This window comes from Callospermophilus lateralis, chromosome 9, assembly GCF_048772815.1.
Source record: "Callospermophilus lateralis isolate mCalLat2 chromosome 9, mCalLat2.hap1, whole genome shotgun sequence".
NCBI lineage: Eukaryota > Metazoa > Chordata > Mammalia > Rodentia > Sciuridae > Callospermophilus > Callospermophilus lateralis.
In genome coordinates, this window is record NC_135313.1 from 88,478,621 (window position 1) to 88,492,200 (window position 13,580).

A 13,580-nucleotide genomic window follows, 5' to 3' on the forward strand; every position below is an offset into this window, starting at 1 on the left:
GAGCCATCTTGCCACAAAGCCATGAAAAGATAATTTCGGCTTTACTATAAATTACTGCAAATTCTGAATCTGCTTGGAATGCCTGCCCGCGCCTTGAACTCACCCATGCCTGGCTCTCTGACCAGATAGCAGCCCTCTCTGAAACTTTAGTGACACCTCATAAATATTGACCTTCCCTGGCCAGACAACGACCCTCTCTGAGGCTCTAATGGTCCTCATAAATTCTGATGTTGGGGCCAGCAAAAAAATGTAAACTACCATTAGTGTGATGCTTGTCAGAGTTCTGTTATCTGTAACCCCCCTTTGTGTACCTTTCTGGGCTATAAAGCTGGGCTGCAGGAAAGCAGCTGCTGCTGTCTTGTTCCCGCCGTTTGGGGAGGGAGAAGCAGCCCGGCCGGTCGAAATAATAAGCTTGCTTTAATTTGATTTTAATTGGAGTCAGTGGTCTTTTCTTGCGTCCTGGTCAAACAGGATGTGGGGTCATGTCAGGGGAGCCGAGTGATGGCATTGGACGATGAGTTCAGAGATGAGCTCTGTGGCTTGCAGCGTGTAGCTATCGACTGATCTCAGAGCCTATGTGAAGTTTCCAGGTGCAAGCAGACTACTGCATATAGGGGAATATCTCTGCTCCTGCAAAGTCTCAAGATGGCGGTGACCAAGGGAGCCCCACATTGTAGATTGGGGTCCACACGGGGGTGGTGGCTGGAGTTCATGGGAAGCTGCCAGTGTTCTGCATGGGAATAGCATCTGTGATTTCTGCTCAGGGTGGGTGACTGAAAGTTCTTCACAGGTGCTGCTGCCAATGGTCCCCCAGTAGCCCTGCACGGGCATGTAGTTGGGAGACGTACTCTGATGCTGAGGCCTGGAGCCCTGGACAGGCACGGAGAAGTCCCAAGTCACGGAGCGACACAGAGCACTGCCTCCCTCTGGCCCGCCATCTTGGATCCTCCTCTTAGTGCAGTTTTGATTTGCACTTTCCTAGTTGCTAATGATGTTGAACATTTTTTTCACATATTTATTGGCCATTTGTACTTCTTCTTTTGAGACGTGTCCGTTTCATTCTTTCATTAACTGGGTTATTTGATTTTTATTGGTGTGAATTTTTTTTGAGTTCTTTATGTATTCTAGATATTTATCTTGTCAGAAGAGTAGCTAGCAAAGGTTTTCCTCATATTTTATAGGTTCTCTGTTTATATTCCTAATTGTTTCCTTTGCTGTGCAGAAGCTTTTCAATTTGATTTTCCACTTAGGAACTCTTGGCATTATTTCCTGAGATCTTAGGATCCTATTTATTTATTTTTTTTTTAAATATTTAAACAATAGTGCTTTATTTTAACAAAAGGTTAGTTTAAATGCATACAAAATTGATGTGTACATTGATCTCAAAATATTTCTATAGATAGAATCATATCTTAGTGAAAGAGCAGTTATCTAGTAGCAAAAGTGGATGTTTAGGTTTGGATAACAAAATAAAATGGGAATCAGAAGTGTGATCCTGTAGGCCTCCTGGCCCATATCCCACCATTAGGTGGCTCCTGACCCTAAGCAGCACTTTTACTCAAACACACACAGGGCTTACACTGCTTGAAAATGCTTTTTCACCAAAGTTATAACTGTCAAAATAACCCAGATAATTGACTGCATGGATCCTTCCAGTGGTCTGGAATGCTTCTTGGTAGACACTTCACATGAGGAAACTCACACAGCACCACTGACTGCTTTTGATGATGCAAAGGACAGAGCAGGCGGGAACACCAGGTGGCCTCCTTCCTGCAGTACACCTTCGTGATCACCATTTTGACCATCTCTATTTATTTTTTTTCTGAACAAAACAAAACAACCCCTCCTACCTAATCCCTATCTCCTATCAAACATTTTCAGCTCCTCCTGTTGAAAATACTGTACCAGCCTTCCCCTTCCATTACCGTCATCTCCTGCCCCACCTCTCTGTAGAAAGCCTGTTGCTATGTTCTGGAGTGCTGACCTTACATTTTCTTCTAAAAGTTGCATAGTTTCTGGTCTAATTCCTAGGGCTTTGACACATTTTGAGTTGATTAAATATATCTTACTATTTTTCAAATGTGTACCAATTTTGTTGAGATTAATTCATAGTTACTGTCTGACATGTCATATTTTCCCAGCTTATACACAATAAAATATGACAAGTGTTGTATGGGAGATTGTGAAAGTCTTTGACATTGAAGAGGCCCTTCCCTGCATAAAAAAAAAAAAAGCTAGGAATTCTTGCCTTTAATAATACAATTATAAATAATACAATATCAACCTATAATAATAAAGAATTTCTGATAACAGCTGAAAGCAAAATTCTTAGCTTTGGCTACCCATTCTAATTCCCTGAAGAGTTTGTTGTTGTTGTTGTTTTAAACCCTCAATGCCCAGCTCACAATCCCAAATACATTACATCAGAATCTAGGAGAGATCTCAGGATCAGTGTATTTAAAGTATATGTTTTCAATTTCAACTTCTGTGAAAACTGAAAAGATGCATGTGGTAAAAATTTCAACACATAAACAAGGATGTAAAATGGAAAAATAAGTCTCTCTTCTGCCTTTCACCCCAAGACAGTTTATCTTTCACAGAATCTACCATTACTAACAACTTTTGGGAAATGGTGCAGAGATATTCTAAGCAAATATAAGCATAAAAGTTATTATATGAATCATTAATAATAATCCTTATCAAATACCTAATAGTTTATACTATACAGGTGTAGTAAATCTGTGAGCCCATGAATCCACATAGAAACAAGCTGCTAACCTGTGTAGGATCAGTGGTTTATAAGTTTTGAATAAATATCCCTTGGTATATGTTCATTAATTTTACCACCTGTTAGCTCTCAATAGTAATAGACAAGCAGCAGTAGATACCAAAGGTTAAAAAAATACCTTGAGAAATAAACTTCGATTTTAGAAAATTCTATCAATTAACTTCATTTTTTTATGCAAATGCTTGCCACTCTCAGAATTTAACTTTGAATCTAGTTTGAAAGTCATTGCCTTAAAAGATTACAAGCATTTCTCTAGTGCAAAAGACACAAATGGATGACTTATTTTGGCCCCATCCCTTTACATGTCTCACCCTAGAAAAAGACACAAAAGTCACAATGCAGGAGTTGTCTAAGATTAATTAGAATTTTCTAAAAAAATCTGAGTCTCTAGCTTTTCATTCCTCTCGCTGTCTTGGCTTTTTCTCTTTCAGTATCCCACTACACTGTTCATCTTCTCTTCAAGAGGGTCATAGGTACATCCCTAAAGCCTAGCAAGGTCGCCTCACCTAAAGGCAAGGTCCACATGAATAGAACAATCGCAGGCAACCATGAAACTGCTTGGGGAGTCAGACGTGAATTTTTGGGATAGACAAAATAGAACTGCAAACTCGCCAAAGAGAACATTGCCCAAGGAATTTTTCAAGGACAGAGGTAGAAATTGAAAGATCTGGGTTCAAATTCGAATTCTGGTATTGTTTGTGTGGCCTTCAGTTGGACCATCTTTGAGGCCTTGAACTGTGGCTTTTGAAATGTGGGTTTCTTGGTGAGGTAGGGTGGTGGGCACACTGTGAGAAAGAAGGCCTGAGTACCTGTCTTAGCCCTCTCCCCTCCTCTCATACAGAACAGTTTTGTTCTTCTGGTTGGGGTTTCTCTATAACATGCTGTGAGAAACAGTTTTTCTTGCTCTAAATTTGGTTCAAATCCAGCTCAAACATTCTAGGATTCAATAATTTCTCAATTTAGAAGATATGAAATTAAAATATTTCAGACCCTTGAAATTTAAAATTCACTTCTTTTTTATCTGGAACTGAATCATTTTCTAGAAATGTCCAATAAAACAGTAATGCTCTCACACGGGCATTCTTAATCCACATGTACACATGTCCATTCATGGTGTTTCATTATTTCCTAGGCAAATCAATAATTCTGTCTTCTACTCAAATTTTGTATAACAGCAAAGCTGATTTAATAGGTATCTGAGTGAGCCACAAAGATTCACCTCTTCTGGTAAAAATTTCCATTGAAAATCAAAATGTGAAAACTATTTTTGCTCTACCCCTCCCCCATCCACTTCACAACAAGTGGAGGAGGAAGCTCCACTTTTCTGATAGCGTCTACTTCACTTCATTTAAAGATAACAAATGAGAGAGACACTATCCTAATAGGAATCAGGGAGCTGAAGGATTAATTATTTTCCCTGAAGTGGTCTCTCCCCACCCTTTAAGAGTGTGGGCTTTCCCTCCCAGGTTCTCTCCCGCATGCCTGATAATGCTGCCTTATGCTACAAAACAGAAGCAGCCATCACCACTACATTTTCAATACTCAGACCCGAGGACCTAAGAAAACTTAGATTCTTGAGTGTAATGAAACAACGCTGCACTAGGATTCAGAACACTGAGTCCTAGTCTTGGTTTCACTATGTCTTCCCCAAGTCTCAGATTTCTCGTCTTAGAAAAGGGAACAGGAACCTTGTTCTATACATCTTAAAGGATCTTCATGAGATAAGATACACAAAGGTCCTTTATTAAAAGTGAAGCACCATATCAAATTAATAAGTTATATGTTGGCCAGTCTGTAACAATCTGCTCAGCATTTAATACAGCCTTTTTCTAGAATTCTGTATGGTCTGCTTTCGGCTGCTAATAACAGAATACCACATACCAGGTAAGTTACAAAGAAAAGAGATTTACTTGGTTTACAGTTCTAGTCCAGAGTCAAGGGCCACATCTGGTGATAGCCTTCTTCTGTCAGAGTCCTGGGGGTTGGGGGGTTGGGGGGGTTCAGGGTATCAAAAAGCAAAAGACTCAAGGAGTATGAGAGACTGGCTTTTTATAGCAAACCCATGCTTGAGATAACACATTAACCCAGTAATTTATCTATCCATCAATTGCATGAATGGATTAACCCAGTGTTTTAGTTAGCATTTCATCATTGTAACAAATGCCTAAGAAAAACAATTTAGAAGAGCAAAGATTTGGCTCATGGTTTCAGAGGTTTCAGTCCATGGTTGGCTGACTCTTTTGCTCTGAGCCTGAGGTAAGGTACATCATGATGCAAGGGCATGACAAGCTGCCTGTCAGCTCAGGAAACAGAGAGAGGGGAAGGGCCTTGGGATAAAACAGAGTCGCCAAGGGCACCCCTGATCTACCTCCTCCCATCATTCCCCACCTACCCATAGTTTCCACCATCTCCCAGTAGTCCATTCCGCTATCGATGGATTCATTCACAAATGAAGTCTGAGCCCTCATAGTCCTTCCAAATGCCCCACTTCTGAAACTTGCTGCATCAGAGACCAAGTCTTCAACACATGAGACTTTGGGGGACATTACAGATACATACCATAACACCCATTCATGAGAGCAGAACACTAATCAACTCTTATAGGTCCCAGTTGGTCCCATTTCTTAATATCTGACAATGGGAATTAAATTTCAACAGGTGTTTTAGAGATGACAAACCATACTCAAACGATAGCAGCTGCCTTTCTATAATACCGAATTGGATTAAGCAAAGAGCCCTGGGTATTCTGGTGTGGAGTGTGACTTCAGTGGCACCTTCAGACCCTGACAGACAGTTATAGGGGTAACTTCAAACTCAAAAGGCAGTTGGTGGTTGTGGTGAGATAGCGGCTCTCTTGTCAGCCTGGTCTTGTGATGTGCCTTTGGAGTCATTCCTGGAAGCTCAGTCTATAGTTTCTCTTTAGTTCTCTAAATGATTCTGTAAAGTATTTAATATTCTGCTGTGAAGTTTGCTAACTGAAATCCAAATGTATTTCTGTTGTTCTTAAGTGTGGGTATCAAGGAGAGATGATCTAAGACAGAGGTGGAAACAGGTCTCAGACTAGTGCTTAGGAAATGTCAAATTAAAAAAAAAAAAAAGTTCTGAGTTGATAGAATACAGTATCTCAGAACAGGCAGGCAGGAGAATTAGACTGAGGCGATTTGTGGACAAATTATGAAGGACCAAGAAGGATTTTGTATGTCATGCTAAGGGCAGTTCTCCCTTATTTGGAAGCTGATTGGGAACAGCATATTTCTATGTGTGTTTCTGAATGATCAGACAAGAGAACCTAGGATAAAGAAAAAGCCCCAAATCTTTGTGGCTTACAATAGCAAAAATTTGTTTCTCATTTGTTTTGCATGTCTGATAACTGTTATCAGTGGCTCAGCTTGAATTGACTTAACTCCACTAATAGGGGAACCCTTTCCTGAACCTATTGCTAATCTTGTGATAGGAAGAGATAGAAAGAGGTGACCAGGCCCTTACCACTTTCACATGGGTGAAAATTCCATTCCAATGGTGACACTCCATTCCCATGTCATGGACCAAAGCAACTCACACAATCAAGACTTATAACATAGGGAAGAGAATAATTCTAGCTCCCAGAGGGAAAGCAGAAAAGCAGGGTTATTCTTGAAGAATAATAATATAATTTGTCACATTCTGGAAGTCTTGTGCAGAATAAATTGGAGAGGTATCACAGTGACAGTGAAGTCTTATTCATCTATCCTATAGGAGTGAGGACTCCCTATGCACCATGCCTTCTGCACCAGGGTTGGAAGAGTTGATAAGACAGACAGGGTCTTGGGCTTCATAGTGTTTGTTAGGCTAATACTTATTATCTGACACATACAATTATAAATATTTTATGTGCATAATCTCACCTAATCCTCATCCTAATATGCTGTGTAGTTTGTAGACTAATAAACTGAGGCTTACAGAGGTAAAATAATTTGATCAAGACCAGAAAGAATGTGACAGACGAGATCTCAACCCAGGCAGCACTGTGACTCCCAATCTCCATGGACTGAATTTTGTGGTAAATCATCACTCAGCTGAAAAAGTCCTCCAGAGCATAAGGAAGACCTCAGTGGTAGTGTTGGCGAACCTGTCAAGAGATGGCTATCAAGGAAACATGCCTGGGCTTGATTATAGAGTAGGTATGAGTCACGGGAAGGAGGCATCCAAGATGAGTTAAGAAACCTGACAAATGAACAGCTACTTTAAATAACCTTTAATATAAATTATTCAGAAGCTTCCTGTTTATGAAAGAAGGTGGTGAGCATGGCTTTGAACGTTTGGGTTGGAGATATCTTCTAGCACGTTTATAAATTTTTGGAAAACTAGTTTTGAAACCAAGAAAGGAAAGTGAGGACTAGAGATAATAGGGAAAAAAATGGGTGTGTAGGTTTTTCAATCATATGGAGTAGAGATTGAACTCCATCTATATATTATCTTGAAATGGTCAGTTAGCCAGTTCTACAGTGCTGCAGCCCAAGGAAAATGTCCAGTTGTACAAATCAGAAAGTCATTTGGTGGATTGTTTCTTGGGGCGACGGTGACAGACAATGCTCGATTTGGAAATCACCCTCTTCTTCTCAAACACCTTTCAATAAAAGGCAGCTGAATTAAACATTCTGCCAAAGTGTGCATTAGAGGAAAATCAACCTCTTTGTGTTTCATAATTGCACAAATCTTTACTATAAGCCCACAAGAGCAGAAAAAAGGAGGGAGGTATAAAGAATTGACACACACATTGTACACAGTGTCAGAATTTGACATGACTTCTCTACATGTGGAATATTAACCCTACTATAAGGAAGTAAATATTTGAGTGCATCAAAATGTGAAATATCGACCAGGGTTAACACCAAAAATAATCAGAAAATACAGAGCTAGATGAGGGCCTGATAGGACCAAAAAAAAAAAAAAATACTCCCTTGAGACCCTGGGATGAAGGCATCCCAGTGCTTGCATTCAGATGAATATGAATTACTAGTAGAAAAGACTGAGGGTTCAGGTTGTTTAAGGTGGAAATGTGTCATGCTGTAGTTCTGTGTCATTTTTTTTGCATTCTGGACCAGAAAACTTGATTTCGTCATTGTTCTCTCTCTTACCTTTGTTCAGGAAAGGATTCCTTTCAGTCAGGAAAATGTAAGATAAGGTAAGCAAATATTGCTCTTGAGGAAGGCTTGAATGTGACAAATATAAATTCCCAAAACTAAAATGTCATGGAAACAGCAGAGCCACATGTAGGATGTTTAGCACAGTGTACCCCAAAGTGTTAATAAATTCTTTATCTTAGAATAAGATTAGATTGCCCTGTGCTTGAAAACCATGCATGTCATTGAGAGAGACAAGTGAATTTGCAACCTCACGATTATTCATAAAGTTTGACCAGAGTGACTCAGGAGAGGATCAGACACCTGCTCTTTGCCCTTGCTGCTGAGGGAAAGACATTAGAGATGACAGGGCTGTTTGGTACCTTGTTACTGGGACAGGATCATTGATCTCTACAAATGCCATTGCACAGTTGAATAAACAAAACCCAGGAAAGGAAAAGTAAGAGAGTTCACCCTGAGAGTGTGTGCCCCCCACCCCATGAGAAGTAGGTCAGTGCACGAGGAGAAATGTCCTTTGGCATGGTAGTTCTTTGGCATGAGCACCATGAGAAGAGCCCTCCTTCTTTTGCTTGTACTGTGAGTATTTTCATGAAAGAGGATGGGGAGGGCTAAATTCCAGAGAAAGTGGAGCTTGTGGATATTGGGAAGGGGTCACTTTGAGTGATCTCTGCTATGACTACAGCTCAGGACCTAGCTGACAAGGACCCTCTCAACAAACACTGCAATTATATTGAATTTTTATATGCCTACTTCTTCTAGTAGCAACTTTAACTTTCAGGCTGTGTTGTGCATCTGTTCTCCCCAGGTGTATAGTCAAGTCGACTTAGAAGTCATATCACGGTGTTTCTCAGTTGTGCTGGGAGGGGTACCAAGAGTATTCTCCATTTCCCTAAGGTGAGTGGAATTTTAATCATACTCTTTGTCTGAGAAGAGCGGTGACCACGAGAATAGCCACCACGTAAGTAGCAGCAACAGGGCCCATGGGGAGGGTTTTGCCTCTTTCTAATTCGTCCAGCAGTAGTGTGGGCCATGGGCAGCCCTGCCTCCTTTGGTGGGGAGAATGTCTATCTCTAATCTAATCTTGCCTCCTGAAGTTCCCTGGGATTAAAAAAAAAAAAAAAAAAAAAAAAGCAACCAATAAGGCTTCCTTAGGCCTCCAACTTCTCCTTTCTGTCTTAGGATGTGAAAGAACTGAAGCTTCAGCTACTCGTCCTCCAAGCTGGCCCATCCATTCCTAAGGAAAGCACGCACTCCCTCCCTAGCAGAGTGGATGACAACCCAATACTCCCAGAAAGGGATGTGCCTGAAAATGCAGCCATGTGAACATTTAAAATGGCACAGTAAAATTGTGGATTCAGAATTTCTTCCTGAAATAATTCTAGATTTTTAGTCTTTTTTTTTTTCACTCTAAGTCAGCACTTTTTCCCCTTCTCCTCTCTTTTTTTTTTTTTAAATTCTCTTTAGTTATACATGACAGTAGAATATATGTGGACACATCATACACACATGGAGGTTGAACATGACGTGGAATTACATTGCTCATGTATTCATATACAAACATAGGGAAGTTATGTCCGATTCATTCTACTGTCTTTCCTATTCCCCTCCCCTTTGTTCCCCATTCCCCTCCCCCTTTCTTCCCCATTCCCCTCCCCCTTTCTTCCCCATTCCCCTCCCCCTTTCTTCCCCTATTCCCCTCCCCGTTTCTTCCCCCATTCCCCCCATCCAATCCAGTGAATCTCCACTTCTCCCTCCTGCACCATCTATTGTGAGTCAGCACCACATATCAGAGAGAATATTTGGCCTTTGGTTTTTGGGGGGATTGTCTTATTTAGCATAATAGTCTCTAGTTCCATTCATTTATCAGAAAATGCCACAATTTCATTCTTCTTTAGGACTGAGTAATATCCCATTGTGTATATGTACTACATTTTCTTTATCCATTCATCTATTGAAGGGAACTTAGGATGGTTCTATAGCTTATCTATTGTGAATTAAGCTCCTATGAACATTGAGGCAACCACCCCAGTATATAATGCTGATTTTATTTTTAATTTTTTTTATTTGTTCTAATTAGTTATACATGACAGTAGAATGCATTTTGACACATTGTACATAAATGAAGCACAACTTCTTCTTCTGGCTGAACATGGTGCAGAGTCGCACCAGCAGTATAATCATACATGTATATAGGGTAATAATGCCCATCTCATTCTACCATCCTTCCCATTCCCACATCCCCTCCCCTCCCCTCACTTCCCTCTGCATAATCCAAAGTCTCTCCATTCTCTCCCTGCCCATTATGGATTAACATCCACTTATCAAAGAAAACATTTGGTCTTCGTTTTTTTCGGATTGGCTTAATTCGCTTAGCTTAATTCCAACTCCATCCATTTACCTGCAAATGCATGGTAAATTATTTAAGGCTAAGTAATATTATTCTTTAAGGATAAGTAATATTCCATTGTGTATCTATATCACATTTTTTTTATCCATTCATCTGTTGAAGGGCACCTAGTTTGGTTCCAGAGTTTAGCTAATGTGAATTGAGCTGCTATAAACATGGATGTGGCTGCTTCACTGTAATAGGCTGATTTTAAGTCTTTCAGATATAAACCATGGAGTGAGATAACTGGGTCAAATGGTAGTTCCATTCCAAATTTTCTGAGGAATCTCCATACTGCTTTCCATAGCGCTTTCCATTGTGGTTGCAACAATTTGCAGTCCTGCCAGCAATGTATGAGTTTACCCCTTTTCCCACATCCTTGCCAAAACTTATTGCTTCTTGCATTCTTGGTAATGCCATTCTGACTGGAGTGAGATGAAATCTGCTTGTAGTTTCGATTTGCATTTCTCTAATTGCTAGAGATCATTAACATTTTTTCATATGTTGGTCTGGGTTTAGGGTACATAGCTTTTATAATGTTGAGGAATGTTCCTACTAGTTTTTTTTTTTTTTAGTGTTTTGAATATGAATGGGTGCTGTATTTTGTCAAATGTTTTTTCTGCATTTATTGAGATAATCATGTGATTCTTGTCTTTAAGTCTACTTGTGTGATGAATTATGTTTATTGATTTCCATATATTGAACCAACCTTGCATCCATGGATGAACTCCACTTGATCATGATGCACTCTTTTTAATATGTTTTGTAGGCAATTTGCTAGTATTTTATTAAGAATTTTTGCATCTATATTCATCAGGGATATTGGTCTGAAGTTTTCTTTTCTCGTGTGTCTTTTGTTCAGTTTTGGTATCAGGGTGATACTACCTTCATAGAAAGGGTTTGGAAGGGTTCCCTCCTTTTCTATTTCATTGTTTTTCCTTTTTCTTGGTTCTAATACTTCACATATAAAATTTAACACAAAGAACCTGGACTGCTTTGTTATACCCTTAAATTGCGGTGCAAACTCCTAAGTGATATCATTTAGACAAGTCACCTAGAACAGACAGAGCACAATTGGAAAAATTCAGTTATCTTCCAGTCAGCAGTAACATGTCTTAGGTTTGATTAAAACCATTAGGCCAAATGTTTGAGGTTTTCTACTTACTTTAGTCAATGTGCTTATGTTTCCCCACAAGTAGTGATGTGCATCCATCTTCATGCTTTTTTACAGGGTTAGATCTAGAAAAGCAAGCTGGGAAGTATAATAGAAGAAATTTTGGTTGGAATTTTAAAAAGCTGGGATTTTATACCATGCACTAGTGCCTTCTTATTGTTTGGCTTTGAACATATAATTTTTAATTTTTTCTAATGTAAAAGTAGTATGATTATGAAGGTATAGATATAATGATGTGAATGAGCTGTGACATTGTAAAGAGCTTGCTAGTGAAATGTACAGATTCTCTTTATCTTGTCTTTCACTTGTCATTACAACTCCTGAGAACACTTCTGATGGCAGCATTTGGATTTCATTTCAACAAAACTTCCACAAAGTCTTGCAAGTAGTTGACCTTTCTTTATATTATTTAGTGCAAACGTAAACATGTGCACAATAAATATTTTTCTGTCAAGTCCTATTTTTCTTTTGATGTTTATCATTATCTCTGGGAGAAAAATGTTTAGATAGTGTCTTAGGCTGGGTTCCCAGGAGGTCAAGCCTAAGGCAAAATATATGTGCTAATATTTATTAGAGTATACAGACCCAAGTAGGCAGGAATAAGGGGAAGGGGGTGAGGCACAAAGTGAAGGGGGTGAGTCACAAAGCTGAGTACCACTTTCTGTGTATAAGTGCATTCTTCTAAGAGACCTGATGAGGACTCAGGTTTGTCTAGGAAGGAAAGGAGAGAGATGTGTCTTCTCTGTTTCTATTTCTCCCTGGCCAAAAATTTGTCTCTCAGGTTTGTGATAGCTCCCCTATACCTCCAGTTGCTTCTACTGAACAGTCTGAGCCTGTCTCAACTCTTCAACAAAGAAACCTGAGGCTAGATTGAATGCTGTCAGATAGCACTCATGTGAATTCAAACAGACCCACAGCAGCTGCTGGGGCCAAACAAGTGCCCTATGGTGCAGAAGGTGAGGCTGCCACAACCTTAAATCGTGCCTTAAATGTATTGTGGTGTTCATTCCAACATCCTTGGTGTCTTCTTTAGCACTTCTTTTATACACCTCTTCTGCACACACACATTACATGTTGCCTGAAAATTCAGTTGAGGAATGTTCCATAGGAGGTGGTCTCTAGTAAAAGTTTAATGACTTTGAAAGAATTTGTCCTGGGCACTTTAACCAGGAGTTCTTTCTTTTATTTATTAGACTTAGAGTCCATATGTTTAGAATAATGACCATCACAACCAAATTCCAAATTAATTCAATGTTTAGACTCTGTTATTTTTCAGTCCAATATACTTTCCTTAAATACTCAAAGGAAAGAAAGAAAAGAAAAGGAAAACAATACAATCAAATATGGATATCTTCCTCTTTTTATTATACCCATACTTATTAGTCAGAATAGGCCAGCTTATGCTGCAGTAACAATCTCAAATTCTCAGTAGCCTAACATAATACAGGTTTCTTTCTTGCTCACACAAAGTCTGTTGTAAGTCCAAACAATTCTCTTAGAGCAACATTCTCTCGTGTGACTCAGTGATCCAAGCTGTGCATCTCAACATGAGTTCAATTCAGGTGCTGTGGTGATTTGTCTAAGCCTTGGCCTGGAAATGGCCCATTTTATCACCTAATAACTAATCTTGTAAACTTGCCTATCTGTGAGGATGATGTAGGGAAGCAACTGCAATGTTTGGAAAATACCCTGTCTCTCCCAGGTTGGCCACTAAGGGCATCAAAGAAAGAACATAGAAAGAAAGAGAACCGCCATGAGCCCACAAGCCTGATCTTTGCTTGCCGAACTCCGCTTCCAATTCCAAAATAGAAAATCCTGGTCCATTTTCTATTACAATTTGGTCCAGCAGGTGGAATTCATTGGAAAGGACACTGGAAGCTTATTTCATTCTCCTGCAGATTCTGCCACCATCACCCGACATCTGAGGCTTTGGTTACAATAACCCCTCCTTGAAGATATAATTTTCAAAAGACTGCGTAACGAAAATATCAGTGTTCCTACAAAATAGTTCAAAGGACTTTAACCACAAGTTCTGGAAACAGAACCAAAAATACATTTTCAAGTCATTTGTTAAATCATCTTGTAACATGGTTATAATTGTAAGCACTT